Source organism: Cervus elaphus, chromosome 30 (genome assembly GCF_910594005.1).
Source record: "Cervus elaphus chromosome 30, mCerEla1.1, whole genome shotgun sequence".
Lineage (NCBI taxonomy): Eukaryota > Metazoa > Chordata > Mammalia > Artiodactyla > Cervidae > Cervus > Cervus elaphus.
In genome coordinates this window covers 49,647,604-49,674,827 of record NC_057844.1, presented here as the reverse complement: position 1 = coordinate 49,674,827, position 27,224 = coordinate 49,647,604, and the positions used below count along the sequence as shown (strand labels likewise).

At 37.1% G+C, this 27,224-nt stretch overlaps 1 protein-coding gene across 3 annotated transcripts in view; it reads left to right on the top strand.

Moving 5' to 3' along the window:
* TBC1D4 (TBC1 domain family member 4) overlaps positions 1–27,224 on the top strand; it is a 208,112-nt gene that overhangs the window by 69,097 nt on the left and 111,791 nt on the right. The gene's annotated exons all lie outside the window — the stretch shown is intronic.

Below are 27,224 nucleotides of genomic sequence, written 5' to 3'. Positions count from 1 at the left end.
TTAGTTGCAGCATGTGGGATCTGGTTCCCTGAGCAGGGATCGATGCTGAGCCCCCTTCACTGGCAGTGGGGAGTTTTTGCCACTGGACCACCAGGAAGTCCCTCATTTCCTTTTAAAAATATTTTAAAATTTATTTTTGGCTGTGCTGGGTCTTCACTGTTGCATGTGGGCCTTCTCTGTTTGCAGCCAGCAGGGGCTACTTTAGTCACAGGGCATGCGCTTCTCATTGCAGTGGCTTCTCTTGTTGGGGAGCGCGGGCTCTAGGGTGCGCGGGCTTAGTTGCCCAGTGGCATGTGGGATCCTCTCAGACCAGGGATCAAGCCCGTGTCCCCTGCACTGGCAGGCAGATTCTTAACTACTGGACCACTGGGAAGTCCCCCCTCATTTCCTTCTGTAATGTAAGAAACAACATCTGTTAGAGTATTTGGAAGAATACTTTGCCTCATTTAATATTATTTTAAATAGCTTTTCCCATATAACATCAGGGGGTGCTTAATCTGAACTAAGATATTTGTCTTCTTCTGGTCTGTTTTTTCTTAAAGCTGGTAATAGGCTATAAGACTACGAAGTTGGTAGAATCTGTGATCTTAACTAGATATATGCATTTTTAGGTAGCAGTCCAAGGAATTAGGGGGGTAAGAATGTTGCAACATCTTCAACAACTTTTTTTTTTTTTTTAATCCAGCACTGGAATTGGAAGAGGTCAGAACTGTAAAGAGGCCAGATGATTGCTTAAAAACACTTCTTAGATTGCAACAGAACTTGACTAGCAGAATAAACTCCATCCAAACTTTCTGAAGCAATTATCTGAGGGAATTAAAGTCAGTTGCATAGTAAAGGGATTCCTTGGGTAAGATTCATGTTCAAATTTGAATTACTATAAAAGTGCCTTGAGTTATTTATACTTATCATATCCATTTGTGCTTATGAGAGAGAGTGAGGGTGGGAAGGAGGGAGGGAGAGAGGAAGAAAGAAAAGGGAACCTGATATGTGTGCTCTGGAGCTTGGGGAACAGAGAGGACCATGTAACATTTATGCCAGAGGAATCTCGAGGGGGAGAAGCTGGCTGATGGAGACAGTGGCAGAGAGTAGAGAACAGTGGGTGGGGAGTCTGTTTTCCCACTGACAGTGGGCCAGAGATATTCCATGGAATCGTAAGTGACCATCCAGAGAAGGTATGCTGGTGTTGGTCACAGATGGGTCAGGGAGCCCATATGTGGGTGACGCAGACGTCTCTGGGCATCTGAATGGCAAAGCAATATAGGTATTTGTAGGGCAGTTAAGAATTTCTCTGGTGGCTCAGATGGTAAAGAATCTGCCTGCAATGCAGGAGACCCGGGCTTGATCCCTGGGTCAGGAAGATCCCTGGAGAAGTGAATGGCTGGACTTTCTCCATGGACAGCGGAGCCTGGCAAGCTACAGTTCATGCGGTCGCAGAGAGTCAGACACGACTGAATGACCAACACATTAAGACTTTCTCTGCCTCCCCCAGGGGGGTCTCAGGCGACTGTACAGGAGTCAGTAGGATGTGCCGAGGAAAGCTGCTAGTCAAGGGAAGGGAGAACAGCAGGTCTGAGCCAGGGGAGGGTGACACTCTACTTTTGAATGAAGTACGGAATTTGGTTTCTATGTGAACTGGGTATTTAATTCCTGAATTGACACTCTTTTAGAGACTTTTTATTATCCAACAACACCTGGCACACAACTGTGAGGCCTTGGATTTAAATTCAGAGGAAGATTCAGCCTGCCTGAATAGATTTACAGGGCTCCTCTGTCCATGGGGCTTCTCCAGGCAAGAATACTGGAGTGGGTTGCATTTCCTTCTCCAGGAGATCTTCCCAACCCAGGGATTGAACCCGCATCTCCTGTGGCTCCTGCATTGGCAGGCGGATTCTTTATCGTTGAACCGCCAGAAGGGAGGAGAAGTTGCTTGATGACTTTTATGTATTGTACTTTGTGTCCTCAGTCTTATCTCTTCTCCTAGACATTAAAGTCCTTGAGAGTGAGACCTTGGAAATTAGAGGGAGATGATGTCTTTCTGGAGAAGGAAATGGCAACCCACTCCAGTATTCTTGCCTGGAAAATCCCAAGGACAGAGGAGCCTGGCGGGCTGCAGTCTGTGGGCTCACAAAGAGTTGAACACGGCTGAGTGACTGAGCATGCATGCCCTGATGTTTTTCTTAGTCCCAGGTCTTAGTCATCTTTGTATATTATGCAAAGCTTAATATACCCATTTGTTCAACATGTATGTATTGAATGAATATTTGGTTGTGAGACTAAAGCAAAACATGACCTTTAAAAAGCATAAAAGTACAGTGATTTTTTAAAAAGAATTTAAAATTTTAGAGTAGTTTTAGATTTACAGAAAAATTACAGAGATAACACATAGAGTTCCTACATTCCTCATGCTCAGCTTCTCCTTAACATTTTTGATTTTAGTATGGTATTTTTGTCACTACTGATGAACTAGTGATTGCTTTTTATATGTGCAAATTCTACTTCTTACAGTAGGAGGAAATAAAGGAAAACATGCCATAGTATTTATTGCAAAGAGTAGTCATTTTGATTTGTGGATCAAGGGTTTATACCAAGTATTTGTGAAACTTCTTCATGAGTTTGCTTTGCATAAGTAATGTGCTTCCTGATTTCAGTTATAAATCAAAATATATTGCAAAATTCCTAGCAAGTCATATCACTCAATCCCTTGACCCTTGAATTTCACAAAGTAGTTATGCTTTTCTTTAAAATGGTTAAGGAGGAACTTGATATTTATGTGAGCTGTCATTTTCTTTATTCCATGATGGATTGCTTCCTGTTGCTGCCAGAAATAACACGAATTAAAAGTTAAGATTATTTTTGGTTCAGGTGGTTGTATACCAAACCAAAAATATCAGGAGATGATCAAGTAAAACTCTTTAACCTAAGAAATTTTCCGCCTTGTATACCATCCTTAATATTTTTGATCCAAACAAATTGTGTGATCTTCCTCACAAGATAATCGGAAAGAAAAAGTCATTTAATGTAAGAAAAATATTTGAAATACCAAAGTCTAAAATAAATTCAAGCAACAGAATGAATTTTGTATTCATAATGTGATACACATTTTGCTGTTTGCCAGAACTGCATTTGGTGATCTGTTATTTAATTTTTTGTGTTCACAAACACAGTTTAAAGCATTAAGGTGAAGAGTGCTGAGGTTAGAAGTACTCTCAAATGGTATGTCTATGTAAAAATGGCTTGATAAACTTGTTTTTGCAGACAATGTGATGACCTCTGAGGGAAATTTCATCAGTCTAATACTTTTTCTAGTGTTAGCCATTCTCAGCAGTGTGGTAGTCACTGGGTCTCTTACATCATAACTGTTACCAGTGCTGGTGACTGCCTACTATTGAATGTCTTACGTCTCTCCAAACTCAATATGTCTAAAATGAATTCATCTCTTAAAGTCTTGATTATTTCTTCTGACATCCCTCTTTATTTATTTATTTTTTTAAATTTATTTTTTTAAAATTTTTTTATTTTTTTTGAATTTTGAGGGTCATCTTTATTTTTTTTTCTTGTTTATTTTTATTAGTTGGAGGCTAATTACTTTACATGACATCCCTCTTTAATCTATGGTAGTAATTCAGTGACCTCTCCTCCAACCTCATACTTTACCATTGATTTTCTTCCTTTCCACCCTTGCATTCAAACATTCTTCACATTTTGACTTTGAATAGTCTTTGTATGCATTTCTTCCTCTTTACTTCCAAATCCTTAGTCCAGGGCTGGATCACCTCAAATCTGGATTACTGACGCATCCTAACTAGTCTAACTGTGTTTATTTTCTCTAAGTACTTCCATCATTTCAACATACTAAACATCTTTCAGGGGATGGTTCTTCCTTCTTCTAGAATGTGATATGGGCTTCTCAGTCTGATTTTGTAGGCAGTCCACCTCTTAGTCCACTTCATTGAGAACTCTTCTTTTGCAAGTTTTTTCATATGTAGAAGGAGATTTCAGTGCTCTTTATTGAGACTTTCTACAGTGAACTAGTGTTTGTTTAATAAAGTCAGCTCTTTTAACAGCATCATCTAGGACTCAGTTGGAATTGTCCACTGGCTTAGGTGTGGAATCCTCCTTGTCTGACATAAAAAACTAAGAATATACTCAGGCAAGCTGACTGATTGATCCTTGCTGTTCTGTGCTCAGTCACTTCGCTTCTGCCTGACTCTTTGCGATCCCCGCTGTAGTCCTCCAGGCTCCTCTGTCCACAAGATTCTCCAGGCAAGAATACTGGAGTGGGTTGCCATGCCCTTCTCCAGAGGATCTTCCTAACCTAGGGATTGAACACAGGTCTCTTTTGTCTCCTGTATTTCATGCAGATTCTTTACCCACTGAGCTATCTGGGAAACCACCCTTAGTCTTCTGAACATTTTTAGGATTAAGGAAAGTTAGTATTGCAAGTAGAGGTAATACTTTTTGAGCCCTAAGGGTCTTAACACTGTTAACATCCTGTGGTTGGGGCTATTACTACAGTATTATACAACAACTCCAGCACTGTTCTTTCTAAACACTTTCTTTGTTCAAAATGTCCCAGCCTCTGAAGCATTTTTGGAAGAGTCCTTTCACTCAAATGTTTGTCAGTTTGAGAGGGATCCTCATGGGGCAAAGGCTTTTGTTGGTATATCATATATTGATATATAATTATATCAGTTATAATACTGATAATGTTAATTGGGTTTTACGGAAGACCTCACATTTCCTACCAAGTGGTAACTAGTTTCATTTCATTACATTACATTGTAAAGGTGGGAAGAATGATAGTGTGTATTTTATTTACTCTAATTATCTGCATTAAAATTTGAGTTGTTGTCATGTTTACCATCTGCTTGCCTTTTGGGCTCAGTAAAGCAAAGTAAAGAACAGCTTTGAAGAAGAATATTTAAATGACTTGCAAAATACATTGCACAGCATTAGGGTACTTTTGGCTTCTTTATCTCTGTGGACTTATGTAGCCTTTGCCACTTGGAGTCATGGTCTGGCATTTGAGATTGGTGAAAATATTTTATATCTATGCTTGAAATATAGGTTGTGAACTTCCCCTTTCAGTAGTTCTAAGGCAGTTGATTTCATTATTAATTTCCATGTGGTTGTTCTGAAACAAACAAAACAGGTGTTCAATTTTTTGGTCACCAAATATAGGACTGCACATCATGTAGTAGTATTCCTCGTGGTGTGCCACGACCCATCTTCTTAAGCAAATATAGCACGTGTGGAGTTTATTTATAGTTTGGACCTCTAGCCTTCATTGGCTCCTAGTTTACTTGGGGCGCAATTCACTAGGGCTCTGGGTTGCAGTTGTTACGGAGTCAGCTGAGGTGAAGGAGACAGAAGGCGCATTGTCCTGCTGTGTGTAACACTGAGGTGTGTCCACCCTCGGATTACTATACCCATTAAGGGAGGGTGTGGTTTCAGCGGACCATAGAGGAAGACAGACTGAGGAACTCTGAGTGTGAGATGGGGAGATAATATAGAAAAGTTTTGAAAATGTATTAAATAGAGCTAATTGGAGCTACCATTTATTGAGTGATTATCACGAGCATATACTGTGTTAAGAGCTTTATGTATATCAGCTTATTTAAAGCTCACAACAGTATTCCCAGAGGACTTTTATTTCCTTTGAACAAAATAGGCAACTGAAGTTTAGGTCTGTGGCAATTATGGATAAAGTAAACAAGAATGAATTTGGGGAACAAATATTAAAATCCTGGAACTGAGGAAATTTTTTATAAATTCTGTGAAGTAGAAACATTTAAAAGTTTTGCATCAGATTCATTTCCCCCAGAGGTGACAGAACAGGATAAGGATAAATTGACAGTAGTATCTTAACATTCTAGGATTAGAAGGGACTTTTATAGCTATCTGGAAAAGGGGGTTGTAAAATTCATTAATTGATGTTATACAGATATCTAAAAGATGGATTACAGAGTACATTTATGCCCTCTTTGAAGGTGTTTCTAGGTAGCAGAATATTAGTTTGTTAAAGAGATTTATGCTTTTGTCCCTTAAAGTTATATTTAGGATTTTGCTTATTTGACTGTGAAACTTCACCAAGGATTATCTGAATCAAACCATGCACTTCAAGCTGGAGTGAACTAACCAACTTGTAAAAATTCAAGAAGGGCTCAAATACTTTAAATTATCTATCAACTAGAGTATTTTGAAGGAAAAAAAGTCTAATGAGTATTTTTGAATGAATCTACACTGGAAAAGAATCAAATGTTTTCTAAGACTGCTGAAATGAATTTATACTGACTGAAATTATAGTCATTATTTTCTTAGTCTTAAATTGGGGCAGTTGACAAACTTCCTTGACAGAAGTGAAAAAACACTTAAAAATGAATTTAAAAAATAGAGACAAATTGTACATATTAATTATAGAAAAAAATGTGAAAACAAATTGGGCAGTGATGAAAAAAATTGCCCATACCTGCCATCATTGTAGTGTGAATGTTGGTAAGATTCTGTTTGTAGATACATTAACTGTAAAACGAAACACATATGTGTATAATTATATACACACACATGCATATATTCAAAGTAAAACTTCTAATAAAAGTTTTCTTGAGGGTAAGACTGATAACTTACCAGTAGCTCTTTCTGAAAAACTGGAATTTTAATATATTTGGATGCAAGGGAGTGAGAAATGGAGAGAGAATCTAGAGTTTGCTTTAGGTGAAATGATTAAGGCCAGAAATTTCCATTTGGCAATAAATAAGCCAAAAATGATGTTAAAAATAAATTACATTTACAATAGCATGAAAAAGAACAAAATAGAAATAAATTTAGGAAAAGAAGTATAAGACTTGTTCACTAAAAACTACAAATGTCATTGAAAAACATTGAAGTCTACTAAATGGCAGTTCATCTTTGTTTGTGGATTGGAAGAATTAATATGGCTAAAATGGCATCCTCAAGTTGATCAACATATTCAATGCAATCCCTTTTGTAATCCCGAAGGCTTGGTTTTTTTTTTTTTTTTTTTTTTTTTGCAGAAACTGGCAAGCTTATCCTGAAATTCAGGAGACCTAGGATATTCAAAGCATTAAAAAAAATTACAAAGTTGGAGGACTCACATTTATCAGTTTCAGAATTTCCTACAAAGTTATAATAATCAAGACAGTGTGGTACTTCTGGATATATGGATCTATAGAACAGAATTATAAGACAAGAAATAAACTCTTACATTTATTGTAAATTAACTTTTGGCCAGAGTGCTAAAACAATTCAGTGGGGAAATAAATTATCTTTCCAACGAGTGGTGCTGGGAAAGCTGTATTGTTGTTTTTGTTTTAGTTGCTAAGTCATGTCCAACTCTTTAGTGATCCCATGGACTGTAGCCACGAGGATGAACTTGCATCCTAGTTCACACACTATCCAAAAATTAACTTAAAGTGGATCATAGATCTAAATGTAAGAGGTAAAACTATAAAACTCCTAGAATAAATGTGGGAACAAATCTTCATGACCTCAGATTTAGTCAGTGTTTTTTTAGATATGGACTCCAAAATATAAAGGTCAAAAGAGAACGCTCAGCTGGACTTGATCAAAATTAAAAGGCTGTGCACTTTTACCTTCAAGAAAATAAAAGGACAGTTCATAAAATGAGAGAAAATATTTGCAAATCATATATCTAAAGGGACTTATAATCAGAATATATAAAGAACTATTATCACTCAATAATAAAGACAAATCATGCAATTAAAAATGGACAAAGTATTTGAATGGCATTTTCCCCAAGGAGATATGCAAATGGTCAAATGCTAAATATCCTTTGCCATTATTGAAATGCAAATCAAACCCACAAATTATTACTTGACACCACCGGAACAGCAATGACAAAAAAGACAGACAGTAACAAGTGTTGACAAAGAAGTAGAGTCTTTGGAACCTTCATACACTATTGACAGGAATGTAAAACGTTAATCATACAGCCACTGTGGGAAGTAGTCTGGAATTGCTCAAAAGGTTAAACATAGAGTTACCATATGACTCAGCAGTTCCAAGAGAAATGAAAACATAGTGTATGCAAAACTTACAGATGAATGTTCATAACAGCATTGTTCATAGCAGCTGAAAAGTGTAAGCCACTCAAATGCCCTTTAAGTGATAAACAGAGAAACAAAAGTGGTATGCTTATACAATGGGATATTATTTGGCGATAAAAAGGAATGAAGTTTATGAATTACTAATACATGTTATGACATAGATGGGTCTCAAAAACTGCTAAGTGAAAGGAACCAGTCATAAAAGACCATATTGTGTAACAACCATTTATGTAAAATAATCAAAACTGTGAATAGAGAAAATAAATTAGTGGTTTCTAGGAGTTGGGTGAGAGGAGGAAGGCTGAGGATTTGGAAGTGTAACTGGTAATAGGTACAAGGTTTCTTTCTGGGGTGTTTAAAATGTTCTAAAATTGGGTAATGGTGATGACTGCAGTGAAAGAGGAGAGTGAAAAAGCTGGCTTAAAACTCAATATTAAAAAAACTAAGATCATGGCATCTAGTCCCATCACTTCATGGCAAATAGGTGGGGAAACAATGGAAACAGTGAGAGACTTTATTTTTTTGGGCTCCAAAATCACTGCAGATGGTGAGTGCAGCCATGAAATTAAAAGATGCTTACTCCTTGGAAGAAAAGCTGTGATCAACCTAGATAGCATGTTAAGAAGCAGAGACATTACTTTGCTGACAAAGGTTTGTCTAGTCAAGGCTATGGTTTTTCCAGTAGTCATGTATGGATGTGAGAGTTTGATCATAAAGAAAGCTGAACGTCAAAGAATTGAAACTTTTGAACTGTGGTATAGGAGAAGACTCTTGAGAGTCCCTTAGACTGCAAGGAGATCCAACCAGTCAATCCTAAAGGAAATCAGTCCTGAATATTCATTGGAAGGACTGATGCTAAAGCTGAAGCTCCAATACTGTGGCCACCTGATGTGAAGAACTGATTCATTTGAAAAGACCCTGATGCTGGGAAAGGAGGAGGAGAAGGGGACAACAGAGAATGAAATGGTTGGATGGCATCACCGACTTGATGGACATAAGTTTGAGCCAGCTCGCAGAGTTGGTGATGGACCGCAAAGTCTGGCATGCTGCAGTCCATGGAGTTGCAAAGTGTCAGACGACTGAGCCACTGAACTGAACTGACCTAATGACTGTGTAACTTTGTAAATATACTAAAAATGAATGAATTGTATGCTTTAAAAAGGCAAAATCTGGGATATGTAAATTATATATTTATAAGACTGTTAAAAAATGCAGTAGCTTATTTTGTGAGATTTCCTGGCTTATTCTCTTCTTTTCTCCAGACCTTCTCTCTCCTTTTCCTGTTCTACTCAAGTTTGATTTCATGTCTAGCAGTTTCTTGTCAGTCTGAGTTCCCATCTTGAGTGTGAGTGCTGAGGGGAGCAGTTTCGAGTTTAGCCCCTTAGACTTGGCCATCGGCTTTCTCATTCATCTGTTTTTGGAGTAGCCAAAAGCCTTCTAGTTTCAGCTGCTGCTCTGACGTTGGCCAGACAGGCTTTACAGTAAGTACCTGTTAGTTACTCTGGTTCTCAGGCTCCTTAGTCACCTTACTGCTTCATTTTCTTTCTTTCTTTAGAGATTCAGGGACTGTGCAAGTCTTGTAGTTGCATGTGATTTCTACCAAATAATTTGTATTATGGGATTCAAGAAGATACTCTCCCACCTGGTTTTGTTGGGGATGTTGTCCAGGGGTTTTGGTTTTGGTATCATCTGTTCTGTTTTCATGTGGAGATTTGGGAAGATTCAAAGCTATGCTTCCATTGCTATGACTACCATTTTTCTAGAATTCAGAAATGTAACCTTTCTGACTACTTGAGGAGGATATTTGGAAAGAATTAGTCTGGCAAAAACAGGGCATCCTCCTGGAGATTTAAATATCCTTGAAGGACGAGCCTGTGGCTCATTGGCCTTCTAAATCCAGCACCTAGCACAGGTCGTGGCATAGGATAACACCCAGATGAACATGTGTTGAGTGAATAGAAGTGCAGAGTGATGAACGACTTCTTGAAGGAGAGCAGGCTAGAATTTGTAGCCAGCACCTTCTTACCAGTGTTGACATATGGGGGCCTGTTTGTATGGCTTCCTCTCCTTACACATGTAGATCAGAAACATGTCCGAAGCTTTGGGCAGCTATTCAACTGCATTACCTGCTTCAGTTTATCAAGATCTATTGTGAAATGATAAGAATTCTCATGATATGTTTTCAATATTCTTTAGGGTGTTGATGATCTAGGTTGCCTGGATTCTAGATGTACCTGAATGAAGATGTTAAATCCTTCATTGTCCCCGAGGTGTTGGGTCTCTGTCCCAGAAGGCTTACATTCCCTTAGGTCCTTCATAGCCTTAGATTCCTTTTCTAACCCTAAACTACCCTAACTAACCTTTCTTGTGGGTAAATAAACCACACGTGTGAGATAGTATCTTGCCATGCAGGATTTTTTCAGTCTGATACAGGGGCAAACTGCCTGATCTTTCCTGAGCTCTCTGCTTCTCTAATAAATCACTTTTACTTATTCTATTCTCCCAGGAGCTTTGAAAACTTAGTAAATAGAGCTATATATCTTAAAAAGAAGAATTTTCTCAGGTCCCATCATTCTGAAACTTCTGCATTGCCTTGGGCTGGCCATGCCACGTCTTTCCCGAGTCTCTTAGCCTCGTCACCACTTACTCCCCAGGGTTCCATTTTCTTGGTACTCTGTCTTTCACTGATTTAGTTTGATGAAATTGTGCTGAGACAGAAATGGAGTTTCAAGGCATAAAATGTGCTGTCTGTTATTTGTGTTTTTACAAAGACCTGAAATGCTTTAACTCAGAAAAGTTGATTTGAGTAGAAACATGGATACCTTTGCCATTTTTCAAGTTCAGATGATGTCCGATGATCTTCGACATAATAAAAAATGTAAAAAATACAATTATAAGGAGCACAGCGTTCACTGTGAGTAGCTGTGAAGATGATTACTGTTACATCTCTGGGTCAGACTCTTGGATAGGTTTCTTCACAGATTCTCTTGAGATATGTGTATCAAATCAGCTTATTAAAATACGAATGAAGATGTGGGCATATTGCCCGAACAGTTGGCTGTCTTTAGACACTGCAGCTGTTGGAAAGGCCTGAGTGAACTAATTAAATTATGGCTGAAAAGCCTCTCTCTCTGACGTTAGCTAGTACTTGCCATGAACATCCTTCTTAAAATACTGGTGGTTGGGGAGAGAAAGATGCGCAAAGAATACAGACAGCTGCATTTATTTTCAATTTGAAAGAGGAACTGAACACACACAAATGGCATTTACATTCTTAAAAGTTGAGTGAAGCATTGTTACCCTGGTATGCCATTTCTGAAACTTTTTGAAACTTCCTTCTTTTGGTTTATTCCTTGCAACTCTGCCCAATTTTGTATATGGTGGTTAGTTTAACTCTTTAAATAGACGAATTTTTGACTTAAAGCTTCTCTCTATTTTAAAGTGCTTTTTAAAATGATAAAAGATGCTTATGGTAAAGTTGATATAATATGAAAAAGTGAAATGAAAGTCATTTCACTTTTTCATATTATATCAACTTTACCATAAGCATCTTTTATCATTTTTAAAGAGCATTTTAAAATATAGAGAAGCTTTATGGTGAAGTTTATAATGTATCAATGTATAAGCAGTAAGAAAGCCAAAAATCAACTTCCCTTTTAATTCTCTTTTCCTTCAGGAAGTTGCAGACTGATGCATACCCTTCTAGGCTTAAAAAATACATATATATTTTATATATACATTTATATATTCTATTTATAAAAATTGTGCCTACCATTTACACTGTTCTGCAACTTGATTTGTTTTCACCTAGTAGTTCATGATCTTTTCTCCACATAGATTAGATGGGCTGAATTCTCCCTTTTTCATAGACATAATGGTATATTGCATGTTGGCCTATACATAAGAAAGATGTCAGAAAGAATGACAGCCCTCCCCACAGTTTGCCCTTCTCTGTCTCTAGCCTGAATAGATGTACCAGTACCTAGAAGTCATTCAACAGCTGTCAGATCAATTACACGGCTGCTGGTGACAAGAGGAGAGGCAGCAGCTGGTAGGCAAGTGTAGCCACCCCATTTCTGAGCATGGGAGGAGGGACAACAGATGACATATTTCTGCTATTGTTCCATTTATGACTATATGATTTCTTTTTAGGTGTTTCCTTTTATAATAATAAAAATGGTTTCAGTGAAGCATTTAAAAAAGTGATTTAGGTCAATGACAGAAGAAAAAAATTACTCATAGACCCTCATCACTCAACTTAATTATTGTTAACATTCTGGTTAACATTTTGTTATATTTCTTTTTTCCCATGTCTTCTCTTAAATATGTTGTTGGAAACAGTACTTTGCTTGCATGACCTTTCTCCTCAAAACCCATCATAACCATGAGAAAAAAATAAGGAAAGTCCCAGTTAAGGAATATTTTACAAAATGCCTTGTATGTCTTAAAACTATAAATAACAAGGAAAATATGAGATACTGTCACAACCAAGGGATGCTTAAGAAAATATGACTACTAAATGTGATGTGAGATCCTGGAACAGAAAAGGACATTTGGGAAAAGCTAAGGACATCTGAATAAAGCATGTAATGTTAGTCGCTTAGTTGTGTCCAACTCTTTGCGACCCCATGGACTGTAGCCCGCCAGGCTCCTCTGTCCATGGGATTCTCCAGGCAAGAATACTGGAGTAGGTTGCCATTCTGTTCTCCATGGAATCTTCCTGACCCAGGGATTACACACGGGTGTCCCCCATTGCAGGCACCAGGGAAGCCCCTGAATAAAGCATGGACTTTGGTTAATAAAAATGTATCATTATGGGCTGATTAATAGTGATAAGTTCACCATGCTAGAGGGAGCTGTTAACCACAGGAGAAATTGGTTTTAAATTATATGGAAAGCCTTCATACTAGCTTGACATTTTTTCTGTAAATCTGAAACTATTCTAGAATAAAACAAAAAGGAATTATGTTGTAATAATACCATGTATACAGTTTTGTATTCTACTTTTTCCCTCTGTGTCATCTTTTCAAAAACTAATGATTGTTTTTATTACTCAGAATGAGTACACTGTAATTCACCTAACTATTCTTTCATGTGGGAGATATATATCATATAAATTGTTTCTAATAATTAGTAATGCTCTGATGAATGGCTGTATCATTTGCTTATACCTTGTTCTAAAAGGATTTTTGAAAAAATAATTTATTTTTAAGACAAATTTAATAATTTTCAGAAATATTTCTATATTTAATTTGAAATGGTGGTGGCTAGAGTCCTAAAAGTGGAGTTAAAAAGTTAAAAAGTCAAGTTGTATGAAGGTATTAAATATTTTGCCCAATTGTTTTATGAAAGCCTATTCTTATTTAGTTATACCATCAATGGCTCATTTTACTGAATCTTCTCCAGCACTGTGTATAATTTTTTAAAATAATCTTTTCCAAAACTAACATCTTCTTGATTTAATCTATATTTCTTTATTTTTCAATTATCTTTATTTTACCACTTCTCCTAAGAATTATCTGTTCATGTTAGAAAATTGGCAGAAGACCTGAATAGACATTTTTTTCAAAGAAGACATCAGATGGCCAACAGGCACATGAAAAGATGCTCAACATAACTAATCATCAGAGAAATGCAAATCAAAACCACAATAAGATAGCGCCTTGCACCTGTCAGAATGTCTATCATCCAAAAGACCACAAATAACAAATATTGGCAAGGTTGTGGGGAAAGGGGACCTTAGTACACTGTTGGTGAGACTGTAAATTGGTGCCATCACTCTGGAAAACATTATGGATGTTTCTCAAAAAATTAAAAATAGAGCAACTATATGATCTAGCAATTCTGTGATTGGGTATGTCTGAAGAAAATGAAAACATTACTTCAAAAAGTCACACGCACCCCAGTGTTCATAGCAGCATTTTTTCCAATAGCTAAGATGTGGAAGCAACCTAAATGTTTATCAACAGATGAATGGATAAAGAAAATATGGTATATATACATAGTGGAATACTACTCAGTTGTAAAAGAGAATGAAATTCTGCCATTTGCAGCAACATGGATGGACCTACAGGGTATTATGTTTAGTGAAGTAAGTCATGCAGAGAAAGGTAAATACTGTTTGTTATCACTTATATGTGGAATCTAAACATAAAGCAAATGAAACAAAACCAAAACAGACTCACAGAGAACAAACTAGTGGTTACCAGTTGAAAGAGAGAAAGGGGAAGAGGCAAGTTAGGAGCAGGGATAAAGAGGCACAAACTACTGGGTATTAAAAAATAAGCTACAGGGATATTTTATATTTTATATAACAGCTTCAGTTCAATTCAGTTCAGTTGCTCAGTTGTGTCCGACTCTTTGAGACCCCGTGAACTGTAGCACGCTAGGCCTCCCTGTCCATCACCAACTCCCGGAGTCCACCCAAATCCATGTCTATTAAATGGAGTATAATCTATAAAAATATTGAATCACAATGTTATACACCTGTAACTAATATAACAGTAAATCAACTATACATCAGTAAAAAAAGGATTATACATTCATATCCTTTGTCCCACTTAAACATGTATTTTTCTTGTCAATTTGTTTGAGTTCTTTAAATGGTAAGCAAAACAAATTTAACAGAAAACACAGAAAGATGAAGTATTGGCTTCTTTTATAATGATGTCATAGTACACCTAGGAAGAGGAAAAAGTATAAGTTCCCATGATAAAATCGAATGCAATTGAAATTCGTATCATAAGAGATATAGAAATGATAGTAATCAAATCATGTTGTAAATCTAAAACAGTGTTGTATATCAATTATATCTCAATATAGATATCTCAAAACTAGGTAAAAAGCAAATAATAGTAAGTAGTAAATCACTTTTTATATATATATATGTATTAATTATTTTGCACAGCATGTGAATTTTGAAAATGCTGGAGTATTTAGAAAAATTCTTTACACTTGTCTTTATTCATTAAGGTATCTACCAGATCAAAATTAGTAAAAACTTAATAAACTGTGAACATGGTAATATGCAAAAAAAAAAAAAACAACCCACAGAACCCTCATAGTCTTTCAGAATGTATTTTAAGCAATGTAAATAATGGATATCATAATAAAAACATTTTGTTTAGCAATGATGAAAACTAGTTGTTAACAAGCAGTTTTATTACTACCTGTGAAATCAGAACTAATAATTATTTTCATGCTGTTTTCCCACCAAAAGAATTCACACATTTTTCTCTGAAAAATAGTGATGATGTGAAGCTGAGGATGTGGTGGGCAGGGGGGAATTAAAACTGTTGATTTTGGATCTAGGATACCTGGCCAGGTATAGGAGTAGGTTGTCATCCATGGGTGAAAGGCAGTTCAGTGTTCTAGTTTAGTTTATTTTGGACCTGCACTCCTTGAGCAGGCCTTAGGAGAGGGGCTCTGGAGCATGGGACCTGTGTGCTCTTTCCTCATGACTGCAAATGCCAGAAATTCTGTGACGCTGGACTGCGCACTTCATTCACCCAAGGCCCAGTGGCTGGCATGCTTCACACTTCTTATGCTTTTGGCTGGAGGCAGAAGTTCAGACTTCTTGTGTGTGTTACTTTACCTCTTTGTGAGTTCTGTTTTTCTTTTTTGTTCTTAGGCAGTGTATGTTTTTAGGTATAAAAGCGTTCTGTATCTCTCTTACTTTTACATTTTTTGGGTCAGTCTGTTGGGGTACCTTTATTCTGTGCTCATCTGAATTAAAATTGCTATGTAAAATGACTTACAGAAATCTTTTTATTACAGATTATAATATTTTGTGTGTGAGTATATGTTTACTCCTGGAGGAGGGCATGGCAACCCACTCCAGTGTTCTTGCCTGGAGAATCCCATGGACAGAGGAGCTTGGCAGGCTACAGTCCAGAGGGTTAAAAAGAGTCGGGCACGACCGAAGTGACTGAGCACTCATCTGTGCATGTGTTAACGACAGAGTGGAAGACCACATGGGACATGTTTTGTAAAGTTAAAGTTTTAGGTACCAAATAAAATATATAGAATCAGGTAGGCAGATGACCTTTAAAATAGGGAATGTGATCAGGCAAGTGAAGTGAAGTCGCTCAGTAATGTCCAACTCTTCCTGACTCCATGGAATGTAGCCTACCAGTCTCCTCTGTCCATGGGATTTTCCAGGCAAGGGTACTGGAGTGGGTTGCCACTTCCTTCTCCAATGATAGAAGTTTACCTTTAAATATTTTATCCTTTTCTTTGCTGCCATTACCTGAGAATGAAAGCATTTTGTTAGAGCAGAGTCATTATTATGTAATGGATCTTTCCTATATTGAAAGAATGCTGAAATGTTCTATTCAATCTTTTTGAACTTTTCAACCAAAGCTAAAAGTCAGGGGAAAGTGAAGCTGTACATGTGGAGAGAATGGGGGTGACAACTTTTCCGTCTGCTACAAGCTCTAAATTTCTTTGAAGCTTTGCTTATGTTAAGAATTAATGCAGATTTTAGTCTATTTTTAATACTTCCTGTTTATTTTAATATAAAAATGTTTTAAATTGCTTACTAGTAAAATTATTCAACCCCTTCCCTCCAATCTATAAGTAAGATAGATTCTGCTAGAATTCATGTCATGTATATCCTTAACTTTGGGCACCCCTTGACTGACATCGTTAGACATCTGTTAGACATCCTACAGAATACGCAGAGCTGTGTTTAAGTAAATTTATAAGAGAAAGAAGAAGAACAGTTCAAGATCTACATGTTTTCAGAGATGATAGTCTGAATTTTTATGTGAAGTGTCCTTTTGAGCAAAAGTCCACAAGTTCTCATAATTTGAGTAGCACCTCACTGCTTCATGTTCCCTTTCATTAACTCGTTCATTAATTTCACAAATAGCCTAGTCTCCAGAACTAAAAAAGTGTCCATCTTCATGGAGCTTACAATGTAGTTTTATTTACGACTTCAAGTATTATAGACATACTCTAAAGTAGTTTGAATTTGTTGCCTTTACTTTCTAGGAGTTTAAAAAAAAAAGTAATGTATAAAAACATCTTCCTTAATCTGGCAAATAAATATGCTGCATTCTGTGGGTGAGAAATTATAGATTAATCTGCAAATGCTACTAATTATTTTTAAGAAGCAAATGTCTCCTTGCCAGAGTATTGTATTTTAAAACTTTATACATGACTCTTGATAGAAAAGAATTGATTATGTCTCTGAAGTTAAAGTATTGTGTTCTTTCTGATTGTACTTTACTTTCAGCTATTGAAATACTGCCTAATGTCAAGATCATTCAGTATCATATACTAACTGGAAATATTTCTAGAGGTGATTCTTGCCTGTGAGGTACATGACTCATAAACAGTCATGCGTACAAATACCAGCAGGTACCCTCCCCCACTCCGCTCACCGCAATATCACGAGAGTGACCATGAGAAGGAAGCTTGGGCTTTGTGAAGATAACAGGACTCAGACAAAGTAAAGGGGGAATTAAGAACAGATAAGGAGAGCTGATCCTGGAGACAAGCAGGCAGGAGGGTAGGGCTTGGGGCCAAGGAGAAGGATGTTATGTATAAGTTCCCCTTTGAAACACATTTTCTTTCCTTCTAATTTCCAAAATGCAAGTGCATGGGTTGTAAAGAGTTGGACACAACTGAGCGACTGAATAGCAACAGCAGCAAAAAATTGGGGGGAATTACAGCACACAGAGATGGAAAGTGAAGGAGAAATCATCTAGTTCTTGTCTAACACTAATGTGTATGTCAGTTCAGTTCAGTGGCTCAGTCGTGTCCGACTCTGCGACCCCATGTACTGAAGCATGCCGCGCTTCCCTGTCTATCACCAACTTCTGTAACTTGCTCAAATTCATGTTCATCGATTTGGTGATGCCATCCAACCATCTCATCCTCTGTTGTCCCCTTCTCCTGCTGCTTTCAATCTTTCCCAGCATCAGGTCTTTTCTAATGAGTGAGTTCTTTGCATCAGGTGGCCAAAGTATTGGAGTTTCAGCTTCAGCATCAGTCTGTCCAGTGAATATTCAGGACTGATTTCCTTTAGGATTGACTGGTTTGTTCTCCTTGCAGTCCAAGGGACTCTCAAGAGTCTTCTCCAACACCACAGTTCAAAAGCATCAATTCTTCTGTGCCCAGCTTTCTTTATAGTCCAAGTCTCACTCCATAAATGACCACCGGAAAAACCATAGCCTTGACTAGACGGACCTTTGTTGGCAAAGTAATGTCTCTAGTTTTTAGTATGCTGTCTAGGTTGGCCATAGCTTTTCTTCCAAGGAGCAAGTGTCTTTTAACTTCATGGCTGCACTCACCATCTGCAGTGATTTTGGAGCCCAAGAAAATAAAGTCTCTCACTGTTTCCATTGTTTCCCCATTTATTTGCCATGAAGTGATGGGACCTGATGTCATGATCTTAGTTTTTTGAAATGTTGAGTTTTAAGCCAACTTTTCCCCTCTCCTTTTTCCCTTTTTAATGTGTATGTAAAGGAAGCTAAAGTTTATTTCAAGTGATTGCCCAAATTCATAGGGTCAGTTGGTAGCAGCCTATATAACATCTGTGACTTCCCTGGTGGCTCAGTGATAAAGAATCCACCTGCCAATGCAGGAGACATGGGTTCGATCCTTGGGTTGGGAAGGTCCCTGGAGAGGGACATGGCAACCCATGGACAGGGGAACCTGGTGGGCTACAGTCCATGGGGCTGCAGAGTCGGACATGACTTAGCGACTGAGCAACAACATATATGCCTCCAGATTCCAGAACCTTTGCTTGGATTTTTCACACTTGACTTATTCTTTTTCTGGAGCGCTCATTGCCTGTGGGAGACGTTGGAGCTGAAGAGGTGGTCTGAATCCAAATTGTGGAAAGTTTTGTATGCACGCTGAGATGTCTCTTGTGGGTGTGGGAGAGCTAGTAATAATTTTAAGCACGGGTGTGACATTAGATTTGCATCTAGAAAGGCAACTTTGACTGTAATTTGGAGAATGAATAATGTCCAGGGTGGTGGTGAGTGGTAAAAGGATATTAGAAAGTTGCTGGAGTAATTCATTCAAAAGGTGCTGAGACTGAATATAAACAGTGGGAGTAAAGAGGAGGGTGAACTCGTTATAACAATATTGGGGAGGTAGAGAGGGAGAAATTAATGATATTTTGTATATAGTTGGTGGTTGTCATTCAGTCACTAAGTCATGTCCAACTCTGTAACCCCACGAACTGCAGGGTGAAGGGAGAGGGAGAAATTAGACATTTTTTACTTTCTTGGGTGCATAACAGGTCACCTTACAATTGGCTTAAGCCGATACCTATTATTTAGTTGTCACTATTTCTCAGTTTGGGCAGGACTTCATAAAGATAGCTCTCTCTACTCCATGTGGCGTCTGACAGAGTTGGAATTTTCAGCATGGCTTCTTCTCTGTCTGGTGCCTCAGCTGAGGTCACTGTCAACTCGGAGTTGGCCAGGAATCTCTCTGTGGTGTCTCCGCATGGCCAGTTTTAGCTTCCTCATAGCGCGTCAGCCTCATGGTAGTCTGACTTCTTATATGGCAACTGGTTTTTCATCAGCGTACAAAAATAGAAGCTGAAGGCTTTCTTAATATATGCGTGTAGAAATCTCAGGACGTTATTTCTACTGCATTCTATTGGTCAGAGCAGTCACAGGTCCAGGCAAGATTTAAGACATGGGAAATAGCCCCATGAAATAATTTATGAACATATATTTAATCCACCACAGTCTGAACTCTGGCCACAAATTATTTACATCCTTTGACAGGAAAAATATACTCACCCATTTCTAAGATGCCCAGCAGTCTCATTCTATCATGACAGATAGAATGTTGTGACTCAGACTCAAATAGCAGAATCTCATTTGCTAAATCATGTCTAGGTGCAGATGAAGTGTATTGGGTATGATTTCTCAGATGCAGAAAGCTGTGAACTAAGAGAAGTTACCTGATCTTCCTCTCCAATATAAAATGAATTTCACTTGTAAGTGGTATCATATAGTATTTGTCTTTCTTTGTAAGTCTTATTTCAGTTAGCATGAGCTAAGTGGGAGTAAAGAGTCCACCCATGTCATTGCAAATGGGAAAATTTTATTCTTTTTTAATATATTCATTCATTCTTTTTTACGTAACTTATATATTGCACTTATAGGAAATAAAATGCAAAAATGTTGGAAGTATCCCTTTTGTCTTTAAGAATCTCTTGTTTTTTACCCTGGTGAGATAAAGGGAAATTGTTCATAGCTTGTTTTAAGAGAGTTTGTCTCTGAACTTTATCTTTTTTTAAAAAATTAATTAATTTATTTTAATTGGAGGCTAATTACTTTACAATATTGTGGTGGTTTTTGTCATACATTGACATGAATCAGCCATGGGTGTACATGTGTTTCCCATCCTGAACCTCCCCCACCTCCCTCCCCGTCCCATCCCTCAGGGTCATCCCAGTGCACCAGCCCTGAGCATCCTGTCTCATGCATTGAACCTGGACTAGAAATCTATTTCACATATGATAATATACATGTTTCAATGCTATTCTCTCAAATCATCCCACCTTCACCTTTTCCCACAGAGTCCAAAAGTCTTTTATTTACATCTGTGTCTCTTTTGCTGTCTCGCATATAGGGTCATCGTTACCATTTTTCTAAATTCCATATATAAGTTAATATACTGTATTGGTGTTTTTCTTTCTGACTTACTTCACTCTGTGTAATAGGCTCCAGTTTCATCCACCTCATTAGAACTGATTCAAATGCATTATTTTTAATAGCTGAGTAATAGTCCACTGGAGAGGGTGTGGAGAAAAGGGAACCCTCTTACACTGTTGGTGTATGAATGCAAACTACGGAGAACAGTGTGGAGATTCCTTAAAAAAAAAACAAAAAAAAACCTGGAAATCGAACTGCCATACGACCCAGCAATCCTACTGCTGGGCATACACACCGAGGAAACCAGAATTGAAAGAGACACATGTACCCTAATGTTCATCACAGCACTGTTTACAATAGCTAGGACATGGAAGCAACCTAGATGTCTATCGGCAGATGAATGGATAAGAAAGCTGTGAACTTTATCTTTTTAAAGCACTTCTTTATCCATTCATCTGTTGATGGACTCAGGTTGCTTCCATATCTTGGCACTTGTAAATAATGTTCTATGTGCATTGGGGTACATGTATCTTTTCAAATTAGTGTTTCTTTAACAGTATTTATTAAGATTTCTATGTCAATTCTACAACCTCTGCCTTTTAAAAATCTCTTTTCTTCTACTTCCACTTTCTAGTTTCTGGTGTCTGTATTTTTTGATGTTGATAAAATTGATGTCATTACAGCATGATGTGCCCATAGTTAATTTCATGCTTTGTTTTTAGATTGATTCTAAGATTTGGTCATTAGTAATAGGTCATGCTGTTGTAACTCGGTAAACATTCACCAAAGCATCAATGTGCCATAAGTATATGTCTTTTGTTTTGCAGCTTTTCTTGGTTTGCTTTTTGTTTTCCTGGAATCTCTACCAGTTTTTTCTTGCCCTCTCTGCTGTAGTTATATCCCTAAATTCTTCTAAGATTTCAAGCCTCCTAGCCAGCCTGGAAGCCCTTCCTTTCCTAGGTACTCCTCTCCCAGCAGAGCCCCCTGCTCTCCTGTTCAGTGGGACAGATGGGACCCGAGCCTGTGCCACAGCCCTTGAGGTTGGAGTCACTGTTTCCTTCATCCCGTGACTTCCTGTTTCTTATTTTACTGTGTTGTTTTGTTCAAACGTATTTTAAAATAGCTTCTCCAAAACATTTGTATGGGTGAACCTTCTGAATCTTTTTTGTGTGGGTTGGGATCAAGACATATGATTGAGGGGCTTTGGGGGAGGGTTGAAGGACCGGGAAGACAATGAGATCCAATGTCCTCCAAAGCTGGGATCTTTCCAGATTCAGTTGCTGAAAACCCAACTCTTTTCTCATCTGAAAATGTGTCTATTCTTTGACAAGAATATTTTTGCAACACTGTAGAAAAAGAAATACCTGAGTACTCAGAACACTCTATGCTCTAAATGCCTTGCAGTTATGCTCTTAATAAATGTAAAGGATGTGCTACTTGGTTCTGTGTTTTTTCCCCCAAAATCTATGTTATAATTGTCTATTTCATCATTGTTTAGTTTTTCTTTTTGGTATTCATATTTTTGAATTGCAGGAATTGCATTCAGACATTCATTGTTGTGTTTATTTCTTGATAATTAATTCTGTTAGATGACAAACTTGTAAAAATTTTTCCTGTATGGAAATCATTCTTGTGAAGCAAATAGATAAGCCTCTTTTAGGGGGGGAAAATGCCAAAAGGTTTGAAGTATCCTTTTTCAGTCTTTATTTAAGAATCTCTTTACTTTTTTCCCTGGTGAGATAAAGGCACATTGTTCAGAGCTTGTTTCAAAACAGTTTGTCTCTGTAGATGAACTTGAACTTTATCTTTTTCAAACACAGTTAACAAGATCTGAAAAGGTGTCTGAGCGGTGGTAGTGGTGCTGCTCTTGGGTCAATTCTATTATCCCTCCTTTGAAAACACTGTTCAGATGGTAAAAGGTTGAGATATAAACTCCATTAACAGCATTCATGCCTGCAAGAAAAATGCACTTTATTGTTTTAGTACAAGTGACTGGAACGTCTGTTGAGTCTGTACTGAATTTTTTCTGCACCTGTGGAGGTGTGAGATTTGAAGCTTGTGATTTTTAATGAAGGAGACTGGATTAAGCATTTACCCTTTACCTAGGTTATCAGCATGGGAAATAACCCTGTGGAAAACATTGCCTGAAAGCAGGAACTACATTAATAGCAGGTCATGAGACAAACAAGGTGCCCCATTGGAAAGTGCAGAGCCAGTGCGTTGCAAAAACAATCTGATCCTGTACACAAATGAGGAAACTTAAAGAGGCCAACCAATGGAAATGGAAGTAACACAAAAATTAATTGGATCTGGAGTGATCCAGGATACATACCAAGGTGTCATTTTTTTTTTTTCTTTAGTGGATTGTGAACTGCTTTAACTGTTTGTAGGTTTGCTATTTCTAGTAACTCATCATATAATACAAAGACTCTTTATATACATAGCCTATAATAGGGTAAGGAGCTTCCCTGGTGGCTCAGATGGTAAAGAATCTGCCTGCAATGCAGTAGACCCTAGGCTTGGTCCCTGAGTCAGGAAGACCCCCTGGAGAAGGGAATGGACACCCACTTCAGTATTCTTGCCTGGAAAATCCCATGGACAAAAGAGCCTGATGGGTTACAGTCCATGGGAGTTGGACAGGACTGAGCAGCTAACACTTGATAGGATAAAGCTATTTTTATTATAATGTTGGAAGAATGCATTTCATATTATGACTTCTGAATTTCACTACTCACAAGTGTGAAAGAGGTCTTATAGTGTGCTGTGCTTATTTGCTCAGTTGTGTCCAACTCTTTGCATGTGGCTCACAGGCTTAGTTGCTTCATCGCATGTGGGATCTTCCTGGATCAGGGATTGAACCCGTGTCTCCTGCATTGGCAGGCAGATTCTTTACCACTAAGCCACCAGGGAAGCTCTCTTTGGATTTTAGAAAACTTATACTTTGTCCTTTAACTTCCCTCACAGGACTACTTTAATACTTAAAGGAATGACAATATTTTTCAGAAAATAAATTAAAATTTGATCAGTCCATTTTTTAATTCACACACTTCTGTGTGCAAAATCTCTGCGTTTAGTGCCTCTTCTCTGTAAATGGTTTTTAGTGTACTTGGCAAGCTTTATACTGAATCTAATAATGCAATCTTTTTTTTTCCTCTTGAGATAATCATCTTTTAAAACTTATTCTTTAAAATTGAGGTAACATTTGTTTATAGCTGGATGCACTCTTTTTGAATGTGGTGATATTTCCACCCACTGTACACTCTGCCAAATCTAACAAGAATTTTGCACATAGCAACTGCTTGATACTGTTTGTTGAATGAAATTAATTAGATATAGTCCTGTTTCTATTGTTGTTTCTCTTCAATTCACAGTCTACATTATGTTTGTGTAGTAAAAGCACAGCTGTGTTGCTTCCGGGGTTCAGAGTCACTGGCAAAAACATATTTGATTTGACTTATACTGAGAAATAAAATAGGAACTAAACAAAACAGCCAGCTACTCTCTTTAATTTTTTTTATAAAGATTGGCTGGCAAATCTGGCTTCTATTGTATTTGAAATATGAAACATAATTATTGGTGTTATTTAGTAATACTCTAGCAAGTATTTGACACATAGGTGATTCTTGCTGAGCACTCATTTTTTCTTTTCTGATTTTTCTAAGCTATCACACTTGAAACATCTAACCAACTGATTTCATAAACAGCCAAAATTACCATTGTTCTTTTCATGAATGTCAGTGGTTTTGATGACCTTCTGTGTTTGATGATGTTGTTTATTTTTCAGAGTTGATAAGGACCATGGCAAGATCTAAAATCTGTGTAATCTATATGATGATTCTGCTAAAGCTAGGTTAGTAAGTAAGAATATAATATGGTAGTATGAATTTGAGCTCAAAATAAGTGGGTCTGAGACGATAGTAAACTTGTGTTTGGTTCTATAAATTAATTATAACATGTTGTCCTTATAAGGTAATTTTACAAGTCAACTTAGAATTAATTGAAAAGCACTTTATAAGGTATTGGTATGTCTACACTTTGTAGACCTGGCCTGTTCATAGCAACCAAATGGGTGGTAATGGGCATTATATTATCTGGTGGATCTGATAAGCTAAGCCTGTCCATCAATTGATATTTGTTAAAATGTTTGGAACAGGGCCTGGCACACAATAAGCCTTATATACTTTTTATTATATAAATATTGAAAACCAAGAAAACCTTAATTGCTGTAGTTAAAGGGTAGTTAAGTGTAGTGTTCCAGAGACCAACTTAGTAGGATGAGTGTCAAAAACTCAGAAGGCACAGGTTTCAGGAGTAAGCAAGAGGTGATGGCATCTAATGTCCAAGGTGTGTGTGTGTGTGTGTGTTTCTGCCTTCACCAGCAATGTGTTCATTCCTAGTATGGGTGGCAAGGCAGAATATAAAGGCACAAACATGCAGATAGGTGATTAGATGTGGAAAGAGGAACTGGTGAAAGCTTTTTTTGGATATATATACAAAGATAATATGTATTTTGTCTATTTATCTATCCATCTATCTACACACACATACACTCACATACACATATACAATGATTCTGACAAAACAAGTCATAGAGAAAGATGAGGCTTTGTCTTTTGATAACTGCTGATTCATATATTAATACTGTAAGATCTGCTGTAATTTTCTGATCTCTTTGTAAATCTCTTTGAAGTTCATGTGCAGCATCTTTAAACTTTCACTCCAAGCCTTGATATCCTTGAGGAATATCTACAACCCTGAAATACATCTTATGGTTTCAGCTGTCAGAAAGACAGGATTCAAGTAGGCATATTGCTTTCCTGTTTTAAGTATGAGAAAAAGAATCTGTAATATTGGAATCTGTCCATTAAAAAACCAAAATATTTGAACCAGAATAGATGATAAGAAACAATGGCTACCATTTAGTGAGCATTTATGTGCCAACCATATATATTCTCTCATTTAATCCTTACAATAATCATTTGAAGCAGGTCTCATTAAGCCATTTTATACATGAAAAAAAGGTTAAAGTTTTAGAGAAGTTAATAATACATTTGTAAAAGACCACAGAGCCATAAATCGGAGAGCAGGTATTAGAGTCTGTTTGAACAGTTTTGGAAGGCATTAAAATTTGATTATAACCTATATGTCCTTAAGTTTAACAGATAATTGAATTCAGTGGAGACAACTTAGGTTAATGTTTTTATACTTTATTGCTGTGGGCATGGTAGAATACTCTATTAACCATGATTCTCAAATGTGGTTGTAGATCTCTGGGTTCCCTGAGATGCTTTCAGTGGGTCAGCAAAACTACTTTCATCATAACGTTAAAATGTAATGTGTCCTTTTCACTATGTTACCATTTGTCGCTTGTCTGAAAGCAGTGCAGATGAAACTACTGATGGCTTAGCATGAACCAGTGTGGTGGCACCAAACTTTACTAGTAGTCATTCTATTTGTTAGCACCAAGAATTCACAGTTAAAAAAAAGGCCAGGGTCATTTGAGAATATCCTTGATGGATCAGTAGAAATTACTAATTTATTGAATTTTGCCCATTGAGAACACATCTTTTTAATATATGCGACACAATGGGAACTGCATACACAAATACAGTGGTTGTCTAGAGGAAAAGCATTTGTGCATTTGTGTGGGTTGTATGGTGGGCAGAATAATGACCCCAAATATTTTGGTGCCCTATTCCTCGGGACCTCTGAATATATCACCTTTAGGTTGAAAACTGATTTTGCAGATGTGGTTAAGGTTAAGGATCTTGAGATGGGGAGCTTATCCTGAATTATACAGGCGGGCCCAGTGTAGTCACATGTGTCCCTAGAAGGAGACAAGGAAGGCAGAAGAAGGGCTTACAAAATGCGATATAAGAGGGACTGGATCCCTGTTGTTGGCTTTGTAGGTGGAGGAAGGAGCCACAAACCAAGGAGTGGGATTATTCATTATTTTTAGTGAAATTACATCATTTAAGTTCATGTGCAAATGATTTGTTGTTATTTTAAATGTACTTTATTTATATGTATTTAATTTAAATGTATTAAAATGTAATTTTAAGTGTATTTTATTTAAATGTATTTTAAATGAATTAAAAATATTTAAAATTTTCTCAACTGTAATTTCTAAAATGACAAATATTAACATAACCACAAGCACAAAAGTTCTTTGAAGTCTCTCATTTTAAAGAATGAGAATTGCTGTTCTAGAGAGCACTTTAAAAAGGATGATAAAGATCTATAATTATTGACATGGAAAATGCTTAGGGCATGTTTTCAAGCACAAAGGAGGTCGCAAAACTGATGCTTAGAGCCATCCTATTTATTCAAAATATTATTCCTTAATTATACGTGCATTAAAGAGATCTGGAGGATGTTCACTAAAATTTCAGTCATTTTTGGATGAGTTTTTTCTCATTTGTACTTATCTTTATTATTTTATTATTTTACAGTGAGCGTGTATCATTCAAAAAACAACAAAGCTATATAAACCCACATTTTATTA